This window comes from Typopeltis vanoorti, chromosome 13, assembly GCF_054136105.1.
Source record: "Typopeltis vanoorti isolate ZY-2024b chromosome 13, IOZ_Tvanoo_1.0, whole genome shotgun sequence".
NCBI lineage: Eukaryota > Metazoa > Arthropoda > Arachnida > Uropygi > Thelyphonidae > Typopeltis > Typopeltis vanoorti.
In genome coordinates this window covers 6918319-6933004 of record NC_143561.1, presented here as the reverse complement: position 1 = coordinate 6933004, position 14686 = coordinate 6918319, and the positions used below count along the sequence as shown (strand labels likewise).

The window sequence follows — 14686 nt, the reverse complement described above, 5'->3', positions numbered from 1 at the left end:
GTTTTGTAGCTTTGGAAAAGGCATATGACAAGGTGCCAAGAGAGAAGTTATTCAAAATGCTGCAGTTATATGGTGTCAGTGGGGCATTATATCAAGCAGTACTTAGTCTTTATTTGAGTTGTAAGTCAACAGTTAGAATTGAAGGAAGTAAGGAAGGTGGTTTAATGTTAAATCTGGTGTCAGACAGGGATGTACATTATCTCCTCTGTTATTCATTATCTATATGGATCACATTATGAAGGAAAGTGGTATTAAACATGATATCAAAATTGCAGATGTTATACTTCTAAATAAATCCACTTCAAGTCTGCGAGATTCTCTGACTAAATTGAATAACTGTTGTAATAGATATGGTGTGAAGGTCAGCATTAAAAAGACAAAGACAATGAAAATAGTCAGAAACATTGAAAATATCAACTGCATTGTGAATGATGAACCTATAGAACAACTAAACATTTTAGCTACTTTGCACTATTTTTAGTGAAGATGGTAAATCAAATACGGAAATAAACAACAGAATCAACAAAGTTGGTATCGTAGGAAGTCAACTGAATAAATTTATTTGGAATAAGAGAGAAATTAGTCAAAACACTAAATTAGCTGAATACAAGCCGGTGTTCAAACCAGTTTTAACTTATGTATCTGAGCGCTGTGTCAGAAGCAAAATACTTGACCAAAGACTAGAGACTGCAGATATGAGAGTCCTGAGAATGATTAGGGGCATGAACAGGTGGCATCAATGGCAATATCATATTAAAAATGTGGATATTAGGAAAGAACTTGACATTGTCAGCATCCAGGAATGTGTTAGCAGAGCTAATCTCAGATGGTATGGTCACTTAAACAGAATGGGAGAGAATATATTAGCAAAACAAGTGTTCTTTGCCAGGTTGGCAGGAAAAAGACCCAGAGGAAGACCAAGATATAGATGGATTGATACAGTAAAAAGTGCCCTGTACTTAGGAGACATAAATATAAAATCTGATAATATTGGAGTATTGACAGACTGATTTGAAGGAAAATTGTAGATGGAAGTTAATAATGATGTAAATTTTTCATGTAGTACTGTCATATTCTGTAACACCCCTTGAGTGTATATAACGGGAATTTGATGATGATGAACTGTGGAGAAATAGGAAGATGGTTCTGGACAATAAGAGGCATGAGACAAGGAGATCCAATATCTCCAAGCATCTTTATCATGCTTTTAGAAAGAACAGTGGATTCCATAAAGGATAACATAAGAGGAATTGCAATGCATGGTACAAAAATAAATACTTTGCAATTTGCAGATCACATATTCATTATTGAAGAAGATAAAAAGAAACTAGAAAGAACAGTACTGAAGTTTAGTGAAGAAGGAAAGAGATATGGATTGGTAATGAACATCGATAAAACAAAAAGAATGATATTTGAAGAGAAGAGGAAGAAAATGTAAATACAAGGCAACTGACAAGTGCTGGAAGAGGAACTTCACATTTCTAGGTAGCAAATGACCCATTTATTGAGACTGTAAAAAAAAAAAAAAAAAAAGAGAGAGAGAGAGAGAGAGAGAGCGAGATAACAAAAGTTAATGTAAACATACTGCAATGGACGATATGTGGAAAAGTAAATCAGTAGCATTTCCATAAGCTGAGACTGCTGGAAATGTGGATATTCACAAGTGCTTTCTGTGGTTGTGAGATGTGGGTAATTGTCTGACTCTGTGTGACAAATATTGACAAATATCTTTCAAAAGAACATATTATAGAATAATGATAAAGGAAAAAAAACTGGAAAAGAAAAAAAAAATTCAAAATAATAGACTGTTCGCTTGATGTTCTGTTTCTTCTTTAAATTGCTTTGTCTTCCGTGTTATAGTTTCTTGTCAATGCCTCACTTACTATTAAGCAAAATATCATAATAAAGTTATTCAGTTTTGTTACTTTTGTGTTGCTAATAACCATTACATTCTTTGTAGTAGGAGACATGAAAACTAAAGATATTTGAGAGTATTGTAGTAATGATTTTGAAAGAATATGAAATTAAACAAGAAGTGACAAAATGTGGTAGTAAATATTCAAGAAGAATGCAATCAGGGGCACATATTAATACTTGTGGTTTTAAAAAAAAAAGCTATCAAAAATGTGAAGTGTGGAAAGGCAGCTGTATTAGATGATATTCAACCAATTATGCTGAAATATAGATATGTAAAAGTTTTGTAGTGACTGCATAGCATCTTCATAAGGCTTAGCTGACGGTACTATCTCTCATACTACCTAATGTATAAAAGGGAATAAAACTGAATGGGAAAATTACACAGGAATTTCTGTACTAAGTGTTTCATGTAAGATGTGAGCATACTTAGAGGCTAAGAAAAATTGTAGAAAAGAATCTTGGGAACAAGTTGGGTTCAGACCAGCTGATTGTTGTCTGGATGGATGAGAAATCATGAGAATTATTAATTTCTGCTTGAAGCAGAAATTACCAATTACCCATATCATTTTCCTTAATATAAATGTAACTACCACCAAATATACATTCATTTTCCTGTTTGTGAGAAGAAAACTGGAGCACTACAGAAGAAAACCAACCCACAGTTACAGTTTTTGACAAATTATGTCATTGCACGAAGGAGCATGAATAATTTATACCCTCACCATTCATAATGTGAGATCCACTATGCACGTAGAATGGTTTGTGAATTCACTCATTCTCCATTTTATTCATTTTGTTATTTTTTTCACACTTATTTATACAGACAGATAACAATACTGACATGTTCAACATCACCAGATTAGATAATGATAATAATCTGTTTCCTAATACTTATCCTCAAGGGATGTTTAGGCTACTATGACACACTACATGATTAAGTTTGCATTGTTATTACTCTCCTATCAACAATTTTCCTCCAAATCAGTCTATTACTCAGCCATCCAATATTATAGTATCTAAAATTCATTCTGCTAAAGCACTTCTGACCATATCAATCCACCTAGACCTTAGTTTTCTTCTGGACTTTTTTCCCTGCCATCTTGGCATCAAACGCTTGTTTTGCTAACCTTCTTCTCCCATTCTGTTTGAATGACTTTACTATCTTAGATTTTCCCCTCTCACACATTCTTGATTGCAAACAATGTCAAATTCCTTTCTTATGTCTTCATTTTTAACATGATTCTTCCATTGATGTGATTTTAGGCTCCTAATTTTTCTTAGAATTCTCATATCTGTGTTCTCTAATCTTTAATCGAGTGCTTTATTTCTTTATTTCCCAAATCTCAGATCCATAAATTAAAGTGGTTTGAACACCATCTTGTATACTGCTACTTTGTTGGATTGACTAATGTCTCTCCTATTATGTATAAATTTATTCAATTGACTTCCCATCTTATTGACTTTGTTTATTCTTTTGTCTATCTCCAAATTTAATTTGCTATCTTCAGTAAATCTTCACCGCCTATTCTGAATATCCTGAGTTTTTCTCAGCATCCACTAAAAATCTTGGCAACTAAAGCTGAGAGCCATAATTAAATTTTGACTGACAAAATTGAATTATAATAATAATTGAATCATCAGTAAGACATTAGTTGTCTTACTAATAGTTTCTGAACTTTAATTTCTTATCACTCAATTATACTGAAATCTTTGTATTGATTAACTTTTTATAAAGCTTGTCTATTTGACTTACATCTATCTAATATTTTCTTACCAAAATGAATATAGTAGCATTTATTAACATTAAATTTTAAGCCTCACTTTCTCATCCATTTTTCCTCGTTTTAAAATCATCCTATAAAGAAATTCAGTTGTTAGAATGGAGCACCCTGCCAAACTTGACATTATCAGCAAAGAAAGAAATTTTATTTCTAATATTTGAGCCTAAATCATTCATGCTCAAATGATTTTCAGCCTAAGTGAATGCATTTATGAATATATTGAACAACAAGAATGTATATGCTGATATTGAGAAGCAGCTGTATCGGTATGGCTTGAGGCTGAAGGCAGATGTCAGAAAATGCTCAAATTCAGAAATACATGCATGATCATAATGATTGTAATGGCTTTAATGAGATGGAAGAGATACATATTAGTGCCTTACCATATTATTTTTCTACTGTTATGGAATACAGGTTAAAGACCTTTAGTCATGCAAAAGAAATTGGGCCTTCCTGTGATGTGCTTTGCTGTATATAACAAATAGACATCAAAAATGGGAACTATAGGATGAAATCCATTAGCATAGTTTATGAAGATAATAATTATGGCTCGAGCTATAAGAAAGGTCATTTTTGGATCATGTCTATCTGAAAAACCATGAATAGGCTTTTACAAATAGCCACAAATGTCAGACCCAGGGTTCAATAAATATATGCAGATGAACAAAATAATATTTTTTTTATATAATAGTAATAATAACTTTCTAATCAAACTCATTTTAAGAAAATACAGATACACAGAGATGCAGCACTACTCATAACTTTTCAGAATTACTCTATTGACATACGGGGATATATTATTAAAAAAAAAAGGGGGGGGAGATCTTGGACCAGTACATATTTTGCATAATTATTGAGTCCTAGCTATAACAAATTAGAAAACTTGAGAATTTAATTGAAGATATACTAATTATTAATATAGACATAGTGGGAGTTACTGAGGCAAAGATGGACAGGAAATGGAATAAAATCTACCTTTTATGTTCAGGAAGTGAAGAGCGCACAAGAGCTGTTAGAATCATGATGGGAAAAGTATTCTTGGATTTTGGTCTTTAAGTGGCAGAAATGATCTGATAATAACAAATACCTTCTTTCAACAACCAAAAAAGATGACCATATACCTTGAAAAGCCCAGATAGATAATCTGGTTCTATATAATGATTATGTGATTTAAGAAAAGATTTTTGAAATAGTATTGTGCAAACAAAAACATACCAGCAGCAGATATAGATTCAGACAACATTCCAGTTGCTCAAAAATAAAAACTAAGATTAAAAAAAAAATTGAGTATTAATAAAGAATCTTGACTGGATGCAACAAAAGTAAAAGATTTGAACTCATTAGAAAGTTTAATTTAGAACATGAAATGGAAACTTATAAAAAAACTGAAGATGGGGGGGGGGTTGAAAATTTTCAAGGAGATTGTTGAAGATGTTGCCAATGACTATATCCCCAAAAGACAAAATAGTAGAAACTATAGATGAATGATAATATATTAAATACATTCATCAGAAAAAACGCATAAAATAAACCGAAAGATTTGTTTTGTTTAACCAAGGTATGAGCCTACCTTTGTGTTTACACACCAATAATTACATGGATGCAAAGTGTCCATTGAAATTAATTGAATATTGGAAGTTTTTTCACTTGGTTATACTATAAATTAAAGATACCAAGAAATTATATACTTGGTTTAATCCCTTATCCAAGTGTAAGCAAACAAAGTTTGCACCTGAAGTATTTTCAGGACTGGGGAAACTCGTGGTAAAGGTGGTATGAGTTCACATCACTTGCCTTAGTATCCCATAAAGAAAAGCATATCTCCTTCCAGACATGTATAATGCTATGCATTATGGGAAGGGTCACTACCCAGACCAGTTTCGACCTTTATTGAGGTCTCTTCAGTGGGAGCCAGGTTTAGAGGTGATACCATCACCATCATCAAATTCCTGACATGTACCCTCAAAGGGTGTACAGGATATGACAGTACTACATGTAAAATTTACATCATTACTAACTTCTTATCTACAATTTTCCTCCAAATCAGTCTGTTACTTGTCAAAACTCCAACATTATCAGATCTTAAATTTCTATCGTCTAGGGCACTTTGTACCATATCAATCCACCTATATCTTGGTCTTCCTCTGGGTCGTTTTCCTGCCAACCTGGCAGAGAACACTTGTTTTGCTAATCTTTCCTCGCCCATTCTGTTTAAGTGACCATACCAACTGAGATTAGCTCTGCAAATGCATTCCTGGATGCTGAAAATGTCAAGTTCTTTTCTAATATCCTCATTTTTAATATGATATTACCATTGATGCCATCTGTTCACGCCTCTAATCTTTCTCAGGACTCTCATATCTGCGGTCTCTAGTCTTTGGTCAAGTGTTTTACTTCTGACCCAGCTCTCAGATCCATAAGTTAAAACTGGTTTGAACATTGTCTTGCATACAGCTAATTTAGTGTTTTGACTAATTTCTCTCTTATTCTATATAAATTTATTCAGTTGATTTCCTACCACTGATTCTGTTATCTATTTCCATATTTAATTTACCATCTTCACTAAAAATCATGCCTAAGTAGCTGAAATGTTTTACTTGTTCCACAGGTTCTCCATTCACAACACAGTTGACATTTTCAACGATTCTACCTATTTTAATTGTCTTTGTCTTTTTAATATTGACCTTCATACCATATCTATTACAACAGTTATTCAATTTAGTCAGGGAATCTTGCAAACTTGTAGCAGATTTATTTAGAAGTATAACATCGTCTGCATAAAGCAAAGAGCTGACATTAACATCTCCAATTCTGATATCATGTTTAATACCACTTTCCTTCATAATGTAATCCATATAGATAATGAATAACAGAGGGGATAATGTACATCCTTGTCTCACACCAGATTTAACATTAAACCATCTTCTGGTATTTCCTTCAATTCCAACTGCTGACTTACAACTCAAATAAAGACTAAGTATCGCTGAATATAATGCCCCATTGCCACCATATAACTGTAGCATGTTGAATAGCTTCTCTCTTGGCACCTTGTCATATGCCTTTTCCAGATTGACAAAACTTGAATACAGATCTTTGTTATATTCCCATGATTTCTCAACTATTTGTTGTAAAGTGAAGATCTGATCCTGACAGCCTCTATTTGGCCTGAATCCAGATTGTTCTTCACCAAACTTTACTTCCACGATTATTCTCAACCGTTTCTCAAGTATACTCAAATATATATGGGGAGAGGAGTGTTATTGATGATAGCTGATGAGCCACAGCCAAGGAGAATAGAAGTGGAACTGCAAGATAGAGAAAAGAGCACATTTGAGGCTATTTGGTGTGGGATTGAAACTAGCAGAACAAAATATACAGTTGGGTGCTGCTATAGACCAGGTGATGGAATAGATGGTGGAGATAGTATGCATAAGCAAATAGAAGAAATGAGTGGAAGGAGGGTAATTATTATGGGAGATTTGAACTATGGTAACATTGATTGGAATGAGGAGAGGACACGTGAGAGGAAGGAATTGGATTTTATGCGGTTATTAAGGGATAACTATCTATGACAGCATGTAATGGAAAATACTAGGGATCAGAGAGTGCTTGACTTAGTAATTGCATCTGAGAATTTGGATGTAACGAATATGACCACGTTGCCACCAATTGGTGAGAGTGATCATAGGGTCTTGACTTGGGAGGTGGCTAAAGGTGTGGAATTTACAATTAAGACAGAGTACATGTGGAATTATCTGGCTGATAAGTATGACAAGCTTAGGAGTTTGATTGGTTCAGTGCCATGGCATGTACAACTGCAAGGGCTAGAAGTTGATAGTGCATGGGAGGTGGGTTAAGAAGTGTTTGCATGAAGCAATGGCTGACTGTATACCTAGAGTTCAAATAATAAATGAAGTAGGGGTTAAATGGATGAATAACACCATTAATGTTGAGCTGCAAAAAAAGAAACAACTATGGAGAGAATTTAAGGAGAAAGGTGACCGGCAGGCACATGAACAGTATAAAGTGCAGGCCAGAAGGGTAACGAGTGTGGTAAGAAAAGCAAAAAAGGATTATGAAAGAACATTGGCATGCGGGCTAAAGAGAATCCCAACAGTTTTTTCGATATATTGCAAGTAAAAGTAAAAATGTATATGGCAGAATGATTTTAAATAATGCCGATGGTAGGGAAGTAACCGAATCAGTTGATACAGTTGAATTATTGAGCGAGCACTTTGCAAGAATATATCATCCAGGAGGTCACATTGCAGAACTTAATGAACCAATAGATTATACGGGAATTGTGGTGAATAAAGTGGAGGTGAGTAGTTTATGCAAAACCTCAATGTCGATACATCTGTGAGATTGGATGGTATACCAGCTCGTGTCATATGTGAAGCGGCTAAAGAATTGTCAGTACCCTTGACCATTTTGTTTAATTTGAGTCTCAGGTCTGGTTTATTCCCGAGGGGGTGGAAAGAGGAGAAAATAGTTCCACTGCATAAAGGAGGTTCGAAGACTGCTGTTGTAAATTACTAACCGATTAGCATATCAGGAATCGTTATCAAGGTCTTGGAAAATTAGTTGAGAAGAATACTGGGGGACAACATGGTTTTGTGAAGGGTAGATCATGCCTCAGTAACTTGCACGTGTTTTATAACACAGTGACGGCTGAACTGGATATGGGCAATGGGTTTACAGTGATTCTACTGGACCTTGCTAAGGCCTTTGACAGGATATCACATGGAATTCTAATCAGTAAACTGCAGCATATGGGGATGGATATAGGGTTGGTGAGATTGATGGATATCAGAGAGTGGTTTATTCAGGATAGAGTCCAAAAGACGGCCTGTGACTAGTGGTGTGCCCGCAGAATTCTGTTCTTGGACCACTACTTTTCAATTTGTTCATTAACAATATAGGAAAGGATCTGAGAGGAAGTGTTCACTTGTTTGCTGATGATGCAAAGTTGGGTAAAGCAATTGTGAGTGTGCACAGGATGTCAAAATTTTGCAAAATGATTTGGATAGTTTGGAGGACTGGGCTAAGGAAAATGGATGTTAATTTAATGTGGCAAAGTGTAAGGTTATGCATTTTGGGGTGAAAAGATTAGCAGCAGTATATCACATTGGTGGAACCGTACTCCAGGAGATTGATTAGGTCAGGGATTTGGGAGTGTTGGTGGGGATGGGAGTTGAAGTTTAATAGGGTTTCTATAAGATTAATTCAGAAGATATTTTTGAGAATAGGACTGGTGGTGGGAGGACTAGGGGCCATACATTGAATCTGGGAAAGAATGTGGTTAGCAGGGGTGTTAGAGCTAGGTTTTTTACTTGGAGAGTGGTGAATGAGTGGAATAAGCTGCCAGAGTCTGTTGTGGGTGCTATGACCGTGAATGAGTTCAAGGCGAGGTATGATAGATACTGTGTGAATGTTGAATAGTTGTTCTTCACATGATGTTAGGGCCTCCCTCGATGAGTCTGTCGACTCCTTGGAGTTGCCTGAAATAATACTAATACGTGCATAGATCTTGCCAGGAACACTCAGTAGGGAAATACCTCTGTAATTCTCACATTCAGTTTTATTTCACTTTTTATATATGGGTATATTAGAGCTCTACCCCATTTTAAAATTTCTATTGAAAATTTGACTTTAAATAATACAGATATATTGGTGAGCTTTGACATCACTGTTTACCAGTAATCTCTTGAATCACAGTTAACACTTTAAAAAAATGCTTTTCCTTATGATACCTTAGATCTCTTTTCCTTTTCCATCCATTCTGAATATTTTTCTTGTAAGAATAAAATTTACTAACAAATAGAAGAAACTGTTATGGATTCCCCCACTTGCCAGTTTTTACATGAACAACTGAAAAAAAGACCATAGACTCAACCCCCCCCCCCCCCAAAAAAAAAAAAACTTCTTTCTAGCTAAGATATAGACAATGTGCTCTTTATTTGGGCTCATCGCCCAGACACATTAGACTCTCTTCTGCCTTTTCAATAGTCGATGTCCAAGAATCCAGTTAATGACAGAAAAAGAAACTAACAATAGTCTACCCTTTCTTGACATCCCTTTTGAATGGTAACCTCTCTTTCACTGTATACAGAAAACCTACTATCACACAGGCATGATTTGAACCTGAATATTTTTTGGTTGGAGAACAGATATACTAACTACTCTGCCAATCAGGCCAGCATTTGTCTTGAAAAGAGATTCTCTGGTTTTTTGATATTTCCTGGTCCATAACTTCATACTCAGTTTTATATTTCCCAAAACTAAAAAGTGTAGTTTGCATTTCCTTTAATTATTGGCCATAATGGAAAGTCAGTTTATTATAACTTATTCATAAAAGTTAATTGAATAGAAAAGACAAATAATGAAGTTTGTGAAAACAACAGAAAATGGTCAACTCTAGCAATGGAGTCATGCTGACTTTTCATGATGTAATGTCAGTAATGCAATTCTGTCTGTGGCTCATCATTGCAAGATAATTGTGTTTATTAACTATACTGTTAAAAAGCTTTTTTTCAATATGTATGTTCAAGTTTATAATACTGTAAGTTTCGTAGAAAGGCTTATATGCTGGTTACACATGGTTGTTAATTAACTTAAAGAATTCACAGTACACTAGAATATAAATTAAAATTTTTAAAACAATGTGAGATTTAATATCTCCTTAATTTAAATAAATTAAACTTTAATATATATTTCAAATATTTTGGCAACGTCACGTTGCCATCTTCAAAGGAACTTAAAATAAAGACATGTGCACACAGGCACTACATACAGTAAATGAGGAAGAGGCAAGGAAGCTATTGTTTCTCCTAAAAGTCCTGATGGTGCACCCAAGCGGGCTATGTAAATATTCTTGGTCATTGGACTGAAGGTCTCATGATGTATGTCTCCCAAATTTGGGGCAGTCTCATGCAACCAAATTTGTTGAGGTTTGGCATGTTTCTTAGGGCTGAGGCTGATTCCATGAAAAGTCTTTCAAATTTGAACTTGCTACATTGTATTATTGTGGCTTTCTTCCACCGTATTCTGTAGTGTATCCAGAGCATGGTCTGCAAGACCAGAGTGGCTGTACTGGTGAAAACAGATGTAGTCCTTGTGTTCTGAAATTCTGATATTCGCTGTCCTGCCTGTTTGGCCAAAGTAGGACATCTTACAGCTGCAAGGGACCTGGTATACACCAGGTAGGTCTAGTGGAAGTGGTTGGTCTTTAGTGGAGCAGATAAAGGATGCCAATTTTCTATGTGGTCTGTAACAAGAGGTCAAGTCATTTTTTTTAGGGATTTTGGTGATTTTTTCCGAGATGCCCCGGATGTAGGGAATGGTAATGGATTTAGAGTAATCTTTGTTGTGAAGGGGCGGAAGGTTGTGGTTTGCTGGTTTCAATATTTTTTTGGGGGGGGGGGGGGGGGGGGGGTAGCCATTGGCTGAGAAAGTGTTGAGGATGTGATTTAGTTCAGTGGTTAGGGCATTGTCATTTGAACAGATTAGTATAGCCCTGTTGTACAGTGTCTTAATAACTCCATATTGTTGTGGGGGGGGGGGGGGGATATTGTTGGTGAATGTATCTGCCTGTATGGGTGAGTTTTCTATAAACTGAGAAAACCAAGATTCCACCAGGCTGGTGGGTGACTAGTGTGTCTAGGAAAGGGAAGCTGTTGTTTTTCTCTTTTTCCAGGGTAAACTTGATTCTGTGGTGTTGGTTGTTTAAGTGTGTTAAGAAGGAGAGGAGTGTATCAGAGCCATGTGTATCAGAGCCCCCCCCCCCCCAAAAAAAAAAAAAATTGAAACCAGCAAACCACAACCCTTCCTCGCTTCACAACAAGGATTACTCTAAATCCATCACCATTCCCTACATCCGAGGCACCTTGGAAAAAAAATCACAAAAATCTTAAAAAAACATGATTTGGCCTCTTGTTACAGACCACATAGAAGGCATCCCTTATCCACTGCACTAACGACCAACCACTTCCCCTAGACCCACCTGACGTATACCAGGTCCCTTGAAGCTGTAAGTTGTCTTACTTTGGCCAAACAGGCAGGACAGCAAATATCAGAATTTCAGAACACAAGGACTACATCCGTTTACACCAGTATAGCCACTCTGGTCTTGTAGACCATACTCTGGATAGATGCCACAGAATACGGTGGAAGTAAGCCAGAATAATACACCATAGCAAGTTCAAATTTGAAAGACTTTTCATGGAATCAACCTCAACTCTAAGAAACATGCCAAACCTCAACAAATTTGGTTGCGTGAGACTGCCCCAAATTTGGGAGATGTACATCAGGAGACCTTCAACCCAACGGCCAAGATTACTTACATAGCCTGCTGTGGGTGGGGGGACACCATCAGGACTTTTAGGAGAAACAATAGCTTTCTTGCTTCTTCCTCATTTACTGTATGTAGTGCTTGCAAGCATGTGTCTTTATTTTAAGTTCCTTTGAAGATGACAACGTGACGCCGAAATATTGGAAATATATATTCAAGTTTAATTTTAATTTATATTCTCATATACGCTGTGAATTGTGAAAATAAGCTTCTGCCAATATCACTGCATGCCTACTTAGGGTTAAAGAGGATGTTGGGAGAATTATAGTTGGCAGTGAGTTAAATGAAAATTAGTCTTATTAAATTAATTTTTTTAAAGGTATCTCTGATTTTTATAAGAATGGTGATGACTTGTAAGTCATGCAAAATAAAATATTATTTGAGAACACTTGACTATTTATTTCAAAATTAATATTTGGATGTAGATTGGCTTTACTTTATAACAGAGGATGAGAGATAAGTAGTGCTACTTGTTGTCATAGATTTGAATTACTTTACAGTTGGGAAATATCAGCAAAGTATTTTGAGAGTATCTTCATTCAAACTAATTTTTGGCAGGGACAAACAGTCTACAAAGGAATTAACTTATTATCTTATGTAATTAATTGAATATCTCCTAATAAAAATAAAACTTATTTATTATATTCACTGGAGGCCACTCGTGATCAAATAACTTGACAGTGAATGAGATGTCTTAAAATGAAAAAAAAAAATCCACATGAATAAATTTACAGCCTGTTGGCCAACAAAAGTGCTACTCATCCAACTGTCTACGAGAATCATCCAACTAATTTTTGCAGAAGGAAGAAATTGTAATGGCAGCAATGGATTATAAGCAAATTACTGGTCTTTTATTATTCGACAATAGTTCAGTACACCCAGAAATTGAAGATTTTGATAATGAGTAAATTTTTTCTGCCTGCTTACCACTTAATCAGTGCTTATCAAAGGATGGATCATTAGAGGTATTGTAATGTGTTAGTAAACATGTGTGTGATATATTGCCATGAAAAGGCAGTGTATCCCATGATTAAATACTTAGAATGACTCAACAACCCCAGGTAGAAAAGGCCTCAAACAAAATATATTCTGTTTAAGGCCCATATAAAAAAAATTCTGTTTATATCTGGTTTAAAAAAAAAAAAGAAAAATGATACACTATATACACATGTTAAATTCTGAATGAAAAAAAATTGAATCCATAAATATTTCATTCAGATTTAACAAGCAACAACATTCCCAGAGCTAATATTTGTATATCAGAAAATGTGAAACTGATTGTAAACAACCAACAACGTTTATAAATCAAGTAATTTTCTCTATACATTATGTTATAGTTATTCATTGTAAAATTTCCAGAAGTTAAAACTATGTGAACTTTGTGTAAATATTTGTGTCATGAAGCGAATAAGATAATCGGATTAAGAAGTAATGGCCTGAAGCGAACACGTGCACCAGTGAGGAATGGTGCACGAAAGTTTCCCGCGAAGCACGCTAGTGGAGACAGCGGCACTGAGTGCAAAGGAGAAGTGAGGTGTCATGGGTAAAGTAGAAAGAATGTGACGTAAGAAGGTAAACATCGCGCCAGTGATATATTGAGCGTTGTGGTGCCAGCTCGTGGCTTTTTTCCTCTTTGTTCGACTGGTCATCCAGTTCAGGAGATCCCACAGAGGTCATAGGAACATGTGGAGATGTATCGGCAGCCCACTGGTCAAGCAGTAGTTCAGCGAAGTACAGATCCCGATCGTGCAGAAGGCACAGCACAGATCGACAAGTCATGCCGAGTCTCTTGACCCAATAGTGGCAAGTAAGAGTTATTTACGTCGAAGGAGATGAATCATGTCCGAGCCACCAGTTGATTCTCTTAGATGAAATCAAGTAGTAGAAAGGTCAATGAGACGGAAGCACTCCCGAGACAAGTATGGAGAAGGCCAAGCATTTCTACAGTCCCTGGTAATGTAAACTTTTGTTCTGTTATGTAATTGTGCTAAGAGGGATAATTATTAATCGCACAAAGAACTTTCAGTTATTCATGTTTCGTTAAATGAAAGGACTCTAGGGCTTATGCAAAGTGAGAAAGGGGAACCTTATGTTCTAAAAAAAGGATTGTGTAGGAATATGTTAATACCATAAGGTGTACTCAGTCTGTTAATTCAAAGATATCAAAGATATCACACAGATATCAAAGGAGTATTTACTGATAAAATGTTTAAATAATGTTCTGCAAATTGACAAATAAATTAGAGGATTGTATTTTAATCCAACCAGTATCACAGTTGTAGAAAGTTTTTTTTTTCACTTGGTTACAAAATAAATTTTAAATTTTGATAAGAAATTATATTCTTCTTTAATCCTTTATCCAAGTGTAAGCAAACAAAATTTGCATGTGAAGTATTTTACACTTGGATACAGGGTTAAACAAGAATATGCTGGCCACTCTCCAGCCAACAGGCTGTGGAAGATGAATGTCATTGCATGGTGTGAGACTACTGCCCACTTATTGGAAGTCAGAAGTAGCTCGAAAACATTTTAGGTGTCTAGAGCAGGGTTTCTGGACCATTAAAAAGTAAATTAAAAATACAAAAAAATATACATATAAAATTGATAATAATTTTGGATGGGAGGAACATAAAAAATA

General features: G+C 35.4%; 1 protein-coding gene across 1 annotated transcript in view; it reads left to right on the top strand.

The window, feature by feature from the left end:
• LOC150099911 (ATP-dependent RNA helicase DDX42-like) overlaps positions 1–14686 on the top strand; it is a 110678-nt gene that overhangs the window by 31546 nt on the left and 64446 nt on the right. The gene's annotated exons all lie outside the window — the stretch shown is intronic.